The sequence below is a fragment of the Onychomys torridus genome, chromosome 5 (genome assembly GCF_903995425.1).
Source record: "Onychomys torridus chromosome 5, mOncTor1.1, whole genome shotgun sequence".
NCBI classification, from domain to species: domain Eukaryota; kingdom Metazoa; phylum Chordata; class Mammalia; order Rodentia; family Cricetidae; genus Onychomys; species Onychomys torridus.
The window spans coordinates 54,576,445-54,588,611 of NC_050447.1; the positions used below are offsets into that span (position 1 = coordinate 54,576,445).

The 12,167-nt window shown below is 37.6% G+C and overlaps 1 protein-coding gene and 1 pseudogene across 6 annotated transcripts in view; one reads left to right on the top strand and one right to left on the bottom strand.

Moving 5' to 3' along the window:
* The window catches only part of Hecw1 (HECT, C2 and WW domain containing E3 ubiquitin protein ligase 1), a 272,667-nt gene that overhangs the window by 228,539 nt on the left and 31,961 nt on the right, over nt 1-12,167 (top strand). The window lies entirely within an intron of this gene.
* On the bottom strand, nt 5,490-7,195 carry LOC118583824 (annotated as a pseudogene).

The following is a 12,167-nucleotide window of genomic DNA, read 5'->3' on the forward strand; positions in this document are numbered from 1 at the left end:
GTGCTCTCATTCTCTAAACATTGTCCACCTATGAGCCTCTATATTTGTTCCTATCTACTGAAGGAGGAAGCATCTCTGATGATAGGTGAACAAGTCACTGGTCTATAAGTATAGCACAATGTTGTTAAGAGTCATGTTGTGACTAATGTTCAATCATCAAGCAACCCAGGCTATTGCCAAGGCTATTGGTTGCTCTCCACACACAGTGAAGTCCTATTGCTGAAGATAGCACCTATACAGCTCATTGAACATGGAAAAGTCAAGCTGGTGCTACCCAAAGCCTTCACCCCTATGCACTGGTGTTCATGGTACTAGAAGATGCTCTGCATGCTACTAAAGAAAAAAGGTAATCACTAAACCAGCTGCAAACTCTTAGATCTACAGTGATGATCTGCCTGCAAGATGCACTACAAGGGCAGTAGTGGCATAGTACTTGTAGGAGTAACCAACCAATATCTGATTGGATTTAAGGCCCACTCCATGATACAGAACCCATTCCTGACACTGCTCAAGTGCCCATAAAATATATTTTGATCATGTCAGGCATGGGTTCCAGCACATGGAATGCATCTTAAATCCAATCAAAAAGTGGTTATTAACCCCCATAACATTGGCACTATTATCACATCAATATATATTGCAGGCAGATTGCTTCTGTAGGTCTTAGGGTTTGTAGTTGCATAATACTAATGATTACTTTTATCCTCTGGCAGCATGCAAAATAAGTTCCAGTACCAGGAACACTAGTCAATAAGGATGAAGCTTCTAGCCCAATATCTCCTTATTCAATTACATAAGTAAGTAGTGTCTTCAACAATAGGTTCTTACCATCAGGTTGTAGAGGGTAACTAATAACCTTGACAATATCATGTGATATCTGTCAGGGGTTGTAGGACCCATTTGGCCAATGACTCACCAGGATGTAACTTATTCCTAGCACTGGAGGTTTTACTTAGTGGCATGAGATGTCAACTGTGGGCATTTTCTCCCCTTCTATATAATGGCTTCATATAAATTACTTTCGGATATGTATATATTTTAGAAAGCTTCTGCAGTAGTAGGTTTCAGTTTGGCTTGTCAAAAGGCCTTACTGTTAGTTGTTCCTCCCATATTCTCTCCTTATATTGTCCTCCTGTCACCCTCACCTTTAATCCTGCTAGTCCAGTTTCCTCCCTGTCACTTTGTAACATTATATTCTATTTCCCCTTCCTTGGAAGATCCCCACTTACTCCCTGAACCCTTACTAGCTACATAACTTCTGTGATAATTCTAATTGAAACACACATATCTAAAACTTGAGGGAAAAAATGAAATATTTGTCTTTTGGGGTTTGGGTTCCCTTACCCAGGATATCTGTTTCTAGTTCCAATTATTTACTGGAAAATTCATTTTTTTATATCCTTTTATTTTGAACTTTCACTTTTTTATTTTTTTAAATTGAAATAGAATATCACATTCCTCTCTCTTTCCTTCCTCTAGTCCCTCCCAGTTAACCTCCCCTAAACCCCTCCCATGCCCCAAAACCCTCACATTGATAGACTTTCTCCTTCCATTATTATTGTTACACATATATGTATATGTATGCACAAACACATATCAATACAACCTTCTGAGTCCATTTTTGTTGTTTATGTATAAATAGTTTCAGGCTGGCCACTATGCATTGGACAACCAATAAAGAAGATCATCCCTAAGAGAAGCTACTTCTCCTTTAGTTCTTTGTCTAGGGACAGAAACCTATGAAATTTTTCCCTTTCCATGTTGACATGTTCATTGATATTATCATTGCTCTGGTTTTGTTTATGCAGTCATTTCTAGGAAAGATTGTTTCACATCAGACTTCCTGGTATTCTGGATTTTACAATCTTCCCACTTCTCATTTGGTGTTCCTTGAGCCATAGATTCAGGAGCTGTAATAAGTTTTATCATTGGGATTAGGAATCCCATGATCTATTGTTCTCTGTATTTTATCCAGTTGTGTTTTCTATGGTTGTCTTTGATTCTTTGATGGGGGGAGTGGTAGCTACACTTATCTGTGGGTATAAGGATAGGATTTAGAACATAGTAAAGAATTATGATAGATGAGCAAAGTGGCAATAACTTTGCTAAGGTCTGTGATTTCAGTAGCCCTGGAAAGCTGACTAGGTTTCCAGTACCAAGCATTGATTTCCCTCCTATTAAGTTGGCCTTAAGTCCAATTAGATATTTGTCCATTGCCACCAACATGTGAGAGCCACTTACTGCACCGTTACACATATCTTGTCACGCTAGTAATTGCCAGGTAGTGTATAGCTGAGTAGCACTGTGTAATTGTTTAGCCCTTACTTGGCAGGTCACATATTTTTTGGAACCATGTACATCAAGACTTCAGGAAAGTGGCTTTCAAATGAGATATTGTGCTGTTTTTATTACTATAGCTCTCTGTAGTACAACTTGAAATCTGGGATGGTGATATTTCCAGTAGTTCTTTTATTATTCAGGATTATTATAGCTATTCTGAGTTGTGTTTCCATATGAAGTTGAAGCTGGTTTTTTTCTTCTTATTCTGTGGGAGGTCTTTCCATCTTCTGATGTCTTCTTCAGTGCCTTAAAGTCTTTATTATACAAGTCTTTACATTGACTGGTTAGAGTTATTTTGCTGTTATCCAGACTTCTTTCTCAGGATGCTTGTCATTTGTGTATAAGAAGACTAGTACTTTCTATACATTAATTTTGTGTACTCCTACTTTGTTGAAAGTGTTCTATCAGCTGTAGAAGTTTCCTGGTGTAGTCTGTAGGGTCATTTACATATAAAATAATTTCATCTGCAAATAAGGATACTTAGAATTCTTCTCTCCCTATTTGTGTCCCCTTGATCTCCTACAGTTGTCTTATTGCTCTGTGATTTCAAGTAGTATATTGAATAGATATGGAGAGAGTAGATATCCTTGTCTTGTTCCTCCTGATTTGTGTTTATCTCCATTTAAGATTATGATTTCTGTATGCTTGCTATAAATTGCCTTTATTATGTTGAGGTATGCCCTTTATATACCTAGTTTCCTCAAGACTTTTATTATGAGAAGCTGTTATGTCCTTTTCAAAGGCCTTTTCTGCATCTAGAGAGATGATCGTGGTTTTTTTTTTTCCTTTAATTATGGACTACATTTGTTGATTTTCATATGTTGAACCATTCCTGAGTCTGCAAGATGAAGCCAACTTGATCATGGCAGTTAATCTTTTTGATGTGTTCTTGAATATATTTGCAAATTTTTTTACATGAGTAGTTTTATTACAAAACACATTGATATACATAGTAGAGATGGAATGTTCTGGCATTTCTGAGCATTTTATGGAAAGCAAATGTAGCCATCCAGGCAGTATTCATTCATACTTTTTCAAACAAAAAAAGAAGCTTTTATATGTGATAACTCATAAAGGAAAAGTCTTATTATTGTCCAAGAAATTCTGGTTTAAGAAAACACCTGTTGTCAACTGAGCTGTGAAGGAAAGATTTTCTGGATTATTTTGAAGTCCTGCCTCTCACTCCAACAACCGGAGTGACCCTTATGACATGTTGGGAGATTGTGTGTTTGGAGACCACATGGGATATGCTTAAAGACCAATGATTATAAAATCACCATAATTGAAAGGAAAGGATAAACTGGAAAAAAGTATGTCCTACATGATGCTCCTTTCACATGACTCACTTAAAGGTTGTAATTACCATGCCATCTTTATTAGAGATCATTGACAAAGCTTGCTTTTGTATCTGCAAAAGGGCTCTGCCTTCACATGAGCTCAGAGGCAAACTGCCTATGGCATGAAAAGTTGCTGACCCTGGGGAGGCAGGCACCAGCCTACCCTGGAGTCACAGAGGCATTGTTTTGTGTTCTCCTTGTAAAAGATGGGAGGAATCGTGACGATTTCCCCTCAGTAGTCATTATAGCAGCTAGGGGTTTAAATCCCTTTAGTGTCCAAATGTACAAAAGCACTCTAAGGGAAAAAAATCACAATGGTATTTTGAATAAATATGCTACATACTATATAACTTAGGGACAACAGAGAGAGAAGCCCAAGTACAGCCCTAGTGTTCCCTATAAAAAAGCACTGCAGGAGAAAACTGTAAACATTAAAATTCCAGTGTGTATAAATACATTTTTGGTTAATCTATGCTATGTCAGATAGAAATTCTGCCAGCTACTCCGTCAGCTAGGGAACTCCTTTGGGTTTTCACTGTGAACTGTAGAAACACTGTTGCATTTCCTTATACATAAATGTTTACATAACTTGGATCATGAAACTTTGTTTTCATTACATTCACTTAAAACCTGAGTCTCTAAAAACAAATACATGAAGCTGCTAATAACAAATTCTGAGTTCCTCCCCAAGCTACTCAGAAGTTTCTTAACAATGGCGGGGAACCATTAGCTGCCCTTTAAGCCTTCTGCCTACAGTAAAAACTGAAATGCAGGCACATTACTGAGAAAGCATCCCCACACACAGGTGCAGCTGTGGCTCTGGGAACAATGTCTTCATTTCCTCCATGTTCATTCTCTGCAATGCCTCTGCATCTGTCCAGCGATGGAATGGCATTTCCCAGTGACAATACCTTGTTTAGTTGACATTACTTTCTAACCTAAGCAATCAGCTGCCATGGCCTTTGAGCTTTGTGGGGAGAAACTAACACCATTTGTGTTTGATATCACTCCCAGAGATATCAGTGAGTGGTATGTAATGGTCCCACTGGGGTAAAGCCCTGGAATTTGAAGGAAGCAGAGTTCCCAGGAGAGCAGCACATAAAGGACCTTGGGCTCCATCTCTAAGTGCCATGAAGTAACTCAAAACCATTGCCAGGATGAGAACCTGGGACATCTGACACTGTGATTCAAACAACAGAAATAGGTAAAACACCCAGAATAGTTCCTAAAGAGAGGATGCAATTCACAAAAAGATGGGATATTACTGTTTAACTTTTAACTGCCACCTCAAAAAAATTTAAAAGAAAACTTCTTCAAGTGGAATAGCCAAACCCAACTGTTTAATACAGTATAGTACTTGTCCTTGTCATTGCTTGTAGCATAGAAAATTCAGACAGAAAGAACTTGTAATGATACTGCCTAGGATTTTTAAAAAGGAAAACTTAGAATCTAACATCGAAGAAGCTCGATGTTTTTTGTGCTGACAGTTCCAGATTTCAGGGTATAAGTCAAATGTAAAGTATTCATTCACATATAAATAAAGCCTCTTCATCCCTGACTTCAGTCTCATTTACACCTTTGGATGTTTCAGTCTTCAGATTACACAAGGTAAAGCTGAATTTATCAGATATAAGTAAAATATTTAGGTCCATAATGAACTGTAATATTGAGAAACCAAATGTATCAAATATATACAGACTGGCTACATATCTTCCCTTTTAAAAAAAAAAAATCCAACATGTAAGTGTAGCATCAAGCTACACTTACTTATTTAGTTACCCTAGCTGCAAGACTGAGACCACTGCGTTCTTTTCACTCATCTCTCCTCTTGAGCCTACACTGACAGGTGTGGGGGCATGGCGTGAGCTCTACGTCACAGCCCAAGCTTTTTTGCCATTGCTTCTGTTCTTGGGCCACTGTGGCTGTTCTGTCAATGTATTTAAACAGCATCTTCTTGGTGACAGGGTTTGAGATGCTATTGCAGACACAGACACGGCTGTGTTGTAGGTACTCAGAAAAGGTTTTTTCTGTCCTCTGTCTCATAAAGACCTAGCTGCTGTTCTCAAATCTGCATTCTGTTCCTTGGTGGTCACACTGTTTTAGTTCTTTAGTCACCTTGGCTGGCACTAAGGGTCTTTCATAACTGCCAACAGAGAAGGCTAACACTCCAAGGAAGCAACCCTTCTCATCCCGTCCTCTTAAAGAGAAATCTGCAAAGTTCAGGCTGGGAGGTTTCTATTCTAAAACCGTACCAGATTGGCCAGGCTTGTTTTCTGATAGGCTGAAAACCATCCATTTCACAGGTGACTTCTTCAGCAAAATCTCCTTCCAGGAACTTTCTTGAGATATTGGTGTCAAAAACTGGTTCATTTCTGGTACTAAATGGTTCCTGTTCTTTGACCGTGGGCCCTGTCTTCATTTTTTTCTTGTTAAAAATTTACGATTTTGTATAAAATACACTGCAGATGAATATTAAATCAACAATCTCCAACTGATTGTGCATTGGATTCAATTATGTCATATATCAAATATCTTTGAACACCCTGTCTATTTACTCTGTTGATGATCATTTCCCCATCCAAAGGGGTGTTTGAGTAATGCATACACAGATCTTTTCAAAATGATGGAAATTCCATATTTGAAACATGACACACTAAGTTATCTCTGCCAACCATAAATAATTCATTTGAGCCATCAATCAACATCATGTAATGAGTACCATCTGCATTCCAGCTCACTTTACATGGCTTCTACTCTAGGCCTAACATTTTGCTTGTCCATGGAAACAGGCTGTGCTCCAGGGAGCTCAGACTCTTCCCTTACACAGAACTCATGACAACTCTTCTGACCCTCTCCTAACTTCCATTGAGTTATAACTTGAGCGTCACCTTTAACAGCTGTCTTCCAAGAAAAGAGCACCAGGTTTTGACCATTTCTTCTCCTTTTGCCAAAGGAAGCACTTGACCCAGGTTCTGACTCCCATTTGAAGTTTCATCCTCATCTGCTTCATCATCTTCAAGGTGCCAGTGTGTCAATAGAGGTGGTGGTACCTCCTCTATGTCACCACAGTGATGAGAAAGTTCCTTCAGTGAATCACCCTAGACATGCCCGGTGGTCTGGCTTGGGCAAAAATAATAACTGCTGCTTCAAAACTCAAATCCATTTTCTCCACCAAAAAGGTACATGTGGTGAAATTTGTGTGGTTGAAAGGACATGTACAGGGGAACCTATACAGGAGTGGTCTTCTTTCATTAAACTGCTCACACAGGTGGATGAATGTCTCATTCATTCCTTCCGTGTTCTCTACACTGAAGTTTGATGTATGTTATTCCTTCTCTTTCTATGGCATTCTGTCATAGAACCTTGACGTATTTGTCAGATCTACCAACAAGCCCATTTTAACCCTTAGACTTTTTAGATAATTTGAGATCTTACTGGGATGAAACTAATTTTCTTCAGCAACTTATCTATCATATTTCACCCAGTATCTTCTTCAGAGGTAAGAATCTTCCTGCTAGGGGCTGGCTGTCATATGACAGTTCAGCACCACAGATGGATCTTCATAAGCTGTATTTGTCTAACCCTAACCCCATGCATCTCCAAGTGGTCATCCACTCAGGCCACACTGAACCCACCTACCATGAGACCTCAGCATCAGCCACTTGCTAAGCTCATCAGCAGTGTGCCACTTTCATCCAGGTTCGACTCTACTGCTCTCTGTTTGCAAGTATTCTATTGAAAATTTTTACACCTATGTTCATAAGGAAGCGTAGTCTATAATTTTCTTTTATGAGTCTTTGTGTGGTTTTGATATCAAGTAATAGTGGCTTCATAAAAAGAATTTGGAAATGTTTCTTCAGTTTATCTATTTATTTATTTGTTTGTTTGTTTATTTATTATGTACACAGAAGAGGGCACCAGATCTCATTACAGATGGTTGTGAGCCACCATGTGGTTGCTGGGAATTGAACTCAGGACCTCTGGATGGACAGCCAGTGCTCTTAACTGCTGAGCCATCTCTCCAGCCCTTCAGTTTATATTTTGTGGAATAATTTGAAGAATGTTAGCATTAGTTCTTTGAAGGGCTGTAGAATTCTACATGGAGTCATTTGACCCTGGGCTTTTCTTTTTTTAATTACAGCTTCTATTTCATTAGGGGTTACATGTCTGTTTAAATTTTTTATTTAATCTTGTTTAAACTTTGATTTGTTTTATATATATGAATTTATCCATTTCTTTAGGTTTGGTGAAATACAAATTTTAAAAGTATGTCCTTATGATTCTGTGACTTCCCATGGTGTCTGTTATAGTGTTTCTATTTTCATCTCTACTTTTGTAGATTTGGATAATCTTTTTCTGTCTTTTAGATAATTTAAATAAAGGTTTGTAAGTCTTGTCAATTTTCTCAAAAAGCCAGTTCTTCATTTCATTGATTTTTTGTTTGTTTGTTTGTTTGTGTGTCATTGATTTCAGCCCTGAATTTGATTATTTCTTCTGACCTATTCTTTGGGGGTATTGTTTCTTCTTTTTTTTCTATGCCTTTCAAGTGTTTGTTATTAATATGAAATCTCTCCTTAATGTAGGCTCTTAGTACTATGAACTTGCCTCTTAAAACAGCCTTGTGTCTCATATAGGTTTGGATATGTTGTGTTTTTATTTTCATTCAATTCTAAAAAGCTTTTAAAATTCCCTTCTTGGTTTCTGTCTTAACTCAGTTTTCACTCGTTTTGTCCCGCTTCCATGAGTTTGTATACTTTCTACTGTTTCTATTGTTGTTACCCAACTTTAAACCATGGTGCTCAGGTTAGACACAGGGAATTATTTCAATTTTCCTGTATCCATTGAGACTTACTTTGCATCCTATTATGTGATCAATTTTAGAGAAAGTCCTATGGGCTGCTGAGAAGAAAGTATATTCTATTATTCTATTGTGTTTGGGTGGAATGTTCTATAGATGACTGTTAGATCGATTTGATTTATGACGTTCTTTAACTTAACAACTTCTCTATTCAGTTTTTGTCAGAATGGCCTCCCTATTGATGAGAGTTGGACATTGAAGTCATCACTGTGTTAGACTCATTCATATGACTTTACCTGTAGTAGTGTTTCCTTCACAAATTGAGTGCCTTTGTGTTTGACACATAAATGTTTAGAATTGCAATGTCATCTTGGTGGATGTTTCTTTAATAAGTATGTAGTGTTCTTTATCTCTTTGACCAGTTTTGGTTTGATTCCTAGTTTTTCCAGTGTTAAAATGGGTATGTCTAATTGTTTCTTGGTTTCATTTGCTTCGAGTACCTTTTTCCATCCTTTTATCCTAAGGTGATGTCTGTGATTCATGGTGATGTACGTTTCTTGGATGCAATAGAAAGATGGATCCTGTTTTCTAATCCAAACTCTAAGTCTGTGTCTTTTCATTGATTTAATTGAGACAATTAATATTGAGAGTTATTATTGGGCAGTGTTTACTAATTCCTGGTATTTTGTTCTTATGGTATGTTTTTCACCATCTTTTTATTAACTTTTCTGGGATTATTTACTCCTCCTCTTTTGTTGGGTATAGTTAGCCTTCTCTTCATACTAAAGTTTTCCTCCTAGAGCTGGATTGGTGGACAGAATTGGCTTATAATTTATATTTATTGTGAAATGTTTTTCTTTCTCTGATGATTGTGATTCATAGATTTGATAGGTAGAGTGATCTAGACTAGAGTATGTAGTGTCTATAGCTTGTAGAGCATCCATTCAGGCCCTTCTGGCTTTCATAGTCTTTGTTGAAAAGTCAGGTGTTATTCTAATGAGTCTGCCTTTATATGGGACATGGTCTTTTTCCTTGAAATTTTTAGTATGCTTTCTTTGTTCTGTACTAAAAAAAAAATTAGTGTTTTGTGTCATGGGGAGTTTCTTGTCTGGTCCTCTTGGTTTTCTGTATGCCTCTTCTCCCCTTATAGGTATATATTTCTTTAGATTAGAAAACTTTTATTCTATTATTTTGTAAAATATATTTTTTTCTGTGCCTTTGACCTGGATTTCTTTTCCTTACTGTCTACCTATTATTCATAGGTTTGATCTTTTCATAATGTCCCAGATTTCCTGGATGGTTTGAGCCTGGACTTTTTTAGATTTAACATTTTCTTTGACAGAGTTATCCATTTTTTTATACATTGTCTTCAAGACCTGAAATTCTCTCTTTTGTATCTTTTAAACCGCTCCTAAGGATATGAGCTTTTTCTTTGTCTTCCTGAGTTTTTTCATTTCAAGTTTTATTTCGGTTTGGCTTTTCTTTTGAGATTCTATTTCTTTGTTAAATTATATTTTAATGACTTGAGTTATTTTTATTCTTTTATTCAACAGCTTGTGTTTTCAGTCTTCACTAAGGCATTCATTCATATTAATTATGAACATGTTCATAATTGCTGTTTTGAAGTCCTTGTCTTGTGCTTTTGATAAATTGCTTTTCTCGTGGCCTATTACAATAAAGTTTCTGGATTCTAGAGGAGATGCTGGGGTCTAGACAACTAGACTTAGGATGTTTGAGGTAATTCTTGTTGTAGATATCTCATCTCTCCTTTGTTGGGTGCATGATCCATTATTTTGTTACTGCTGCCCTAATCTGGATCCTAGCCATGTTTGGGGACTTTGGTTCCCTGGCAGGAAATGGTTCTGGAGGTCAGCAAGGAGTCACAAAGGAATAGAGATAGGCTAGCAGGGAAAGCTGAAGGGGGCTTTGGAGAAGCCTAAACATGATACTTTTAAGCCAAGAACTTCAGCTCCTGATTCCCATAGGCTGACAACCATCTCAAAGCGTAAATGCATTTAGCCAATCTCTAACCGCAACCACCCCAAAGTGTTATTAGTCCCAATACTGGTACCCAAAGTTTCTTCTGAGATTCAAGAACATCTCTTAACTCTAAGCTCCCATGAAGCAAAAATAACAAGATATATAAACCTAATGCACTATGGCTAGACTAAAAACTCCCATACCCAAAGAGAGAAACAGGAATGCATCTGGGAGATGATGCCAAAGGAAGGCTGAAACCCAGAAGGGCAAGCACCAAACCCTAGGCTTCACCTTTACAGCTTTATCCAATGGCCTTTGGGGGGTCTCCTTTCAGAAAACCAGAACCTGCTACCAATGCCTGGCCTCAGTGACTTTCTGAAACCTTAGTACAAGGGCATCCATGACCCTTTTACTCTTGCATTTTGCATTCCTGGAAAACCAGTACCATATGTTGCTGCAGAGTTCTGCAGGCAGCCTGATATCCCCCTCCTACCATAGTTCCATGGCCTCTGTGTATCTGGGAAGATGAATCTGATAAAACAGTTCCCCGGAGGTTGATTTCTAGCTGAGAATTCCTTCAGTTGTGGCACTCTCAAATTCCTAATGAATTTGTCCCACAAGTTGGAACCTTAAATGGTTGACATATTACTCCTAAAGTATCTTTCCTATCATCCCAGTATGAAGTTCAGGGCTTCTTCTTAATTGCACTAATCTCTTTAATAATTACAGCTGCTTTCTCTGGACTCTCCTTGTAAGTAACTTTAAACTCACTTATCCTCCTTCCTCAACAAACTGAACATTTTTATATCTTTCTGCATTTTTTTTGTTGTTCACTCTCACTGTAATCCTAGATAAAAGCAGTCAACAGTAACTATGGCACAGTCTAAGGACTATGCTGTATTGAAATTTCCTCTGCCACACAAATCCATCATTAGTTCTGAATTCAGATACTTACAAGTTCTCAGGACAAAGGTGAAGTGAGCAAAATCTTCTCTCTAAGATGAAGAGGAGGAATACATGTACCAACAATTACAATACACTCTCTTAAGTGCTGAGTTATACACACATAGTTGTTAGCCTGATGTACAGATAGATGATAGATCAATAGATAGATAAACAGACCAATGTGTGTACAAATGCTCCTCTACTTATAGGATCGTGTTCCCTTCACAGCTTTAATATATTGTAAGTCAAAAAGTCAAAAATACATATATTATACCTAATCTACAGATACCAAAATATAGCAGTAGGATACTTTGTACTAGATTGCTTGTTTCTCTCACTGATCCCATGGCAGGAGGTGCACTCACTGATTCATCATAGCATTAGGGAAGAAGATCCTATGGCACTTTAATAAAGTCAAAATGTATTAAGTCAAACTGCCATAAGTTGAGCAGCATCTATATGCCACCCAAATACCTTATTTGATGCAAAGTTGGATGTGGCAGGACAGAGTCAATTCTATGAATCTTATAAAAAAATTATTATGAAGTACTTGAAGTCGGAGATAGAAGTGGAGATAAGATAGTTACATCCTGTAGATTTGTGGTTTTGAAGAGTAAATGGTTCCACATTGTGGAAAACAAATTTGAAGAGTAGGAGTGGCAACTGTAGAGTATCTCTGAAACACTTGATAAACCAAAGTCATGGTTTAGAGGCTGTGTCAAGGAGAGAAAGGCCACGATTCCAGGGAAATATGTTGGAAATGAGCA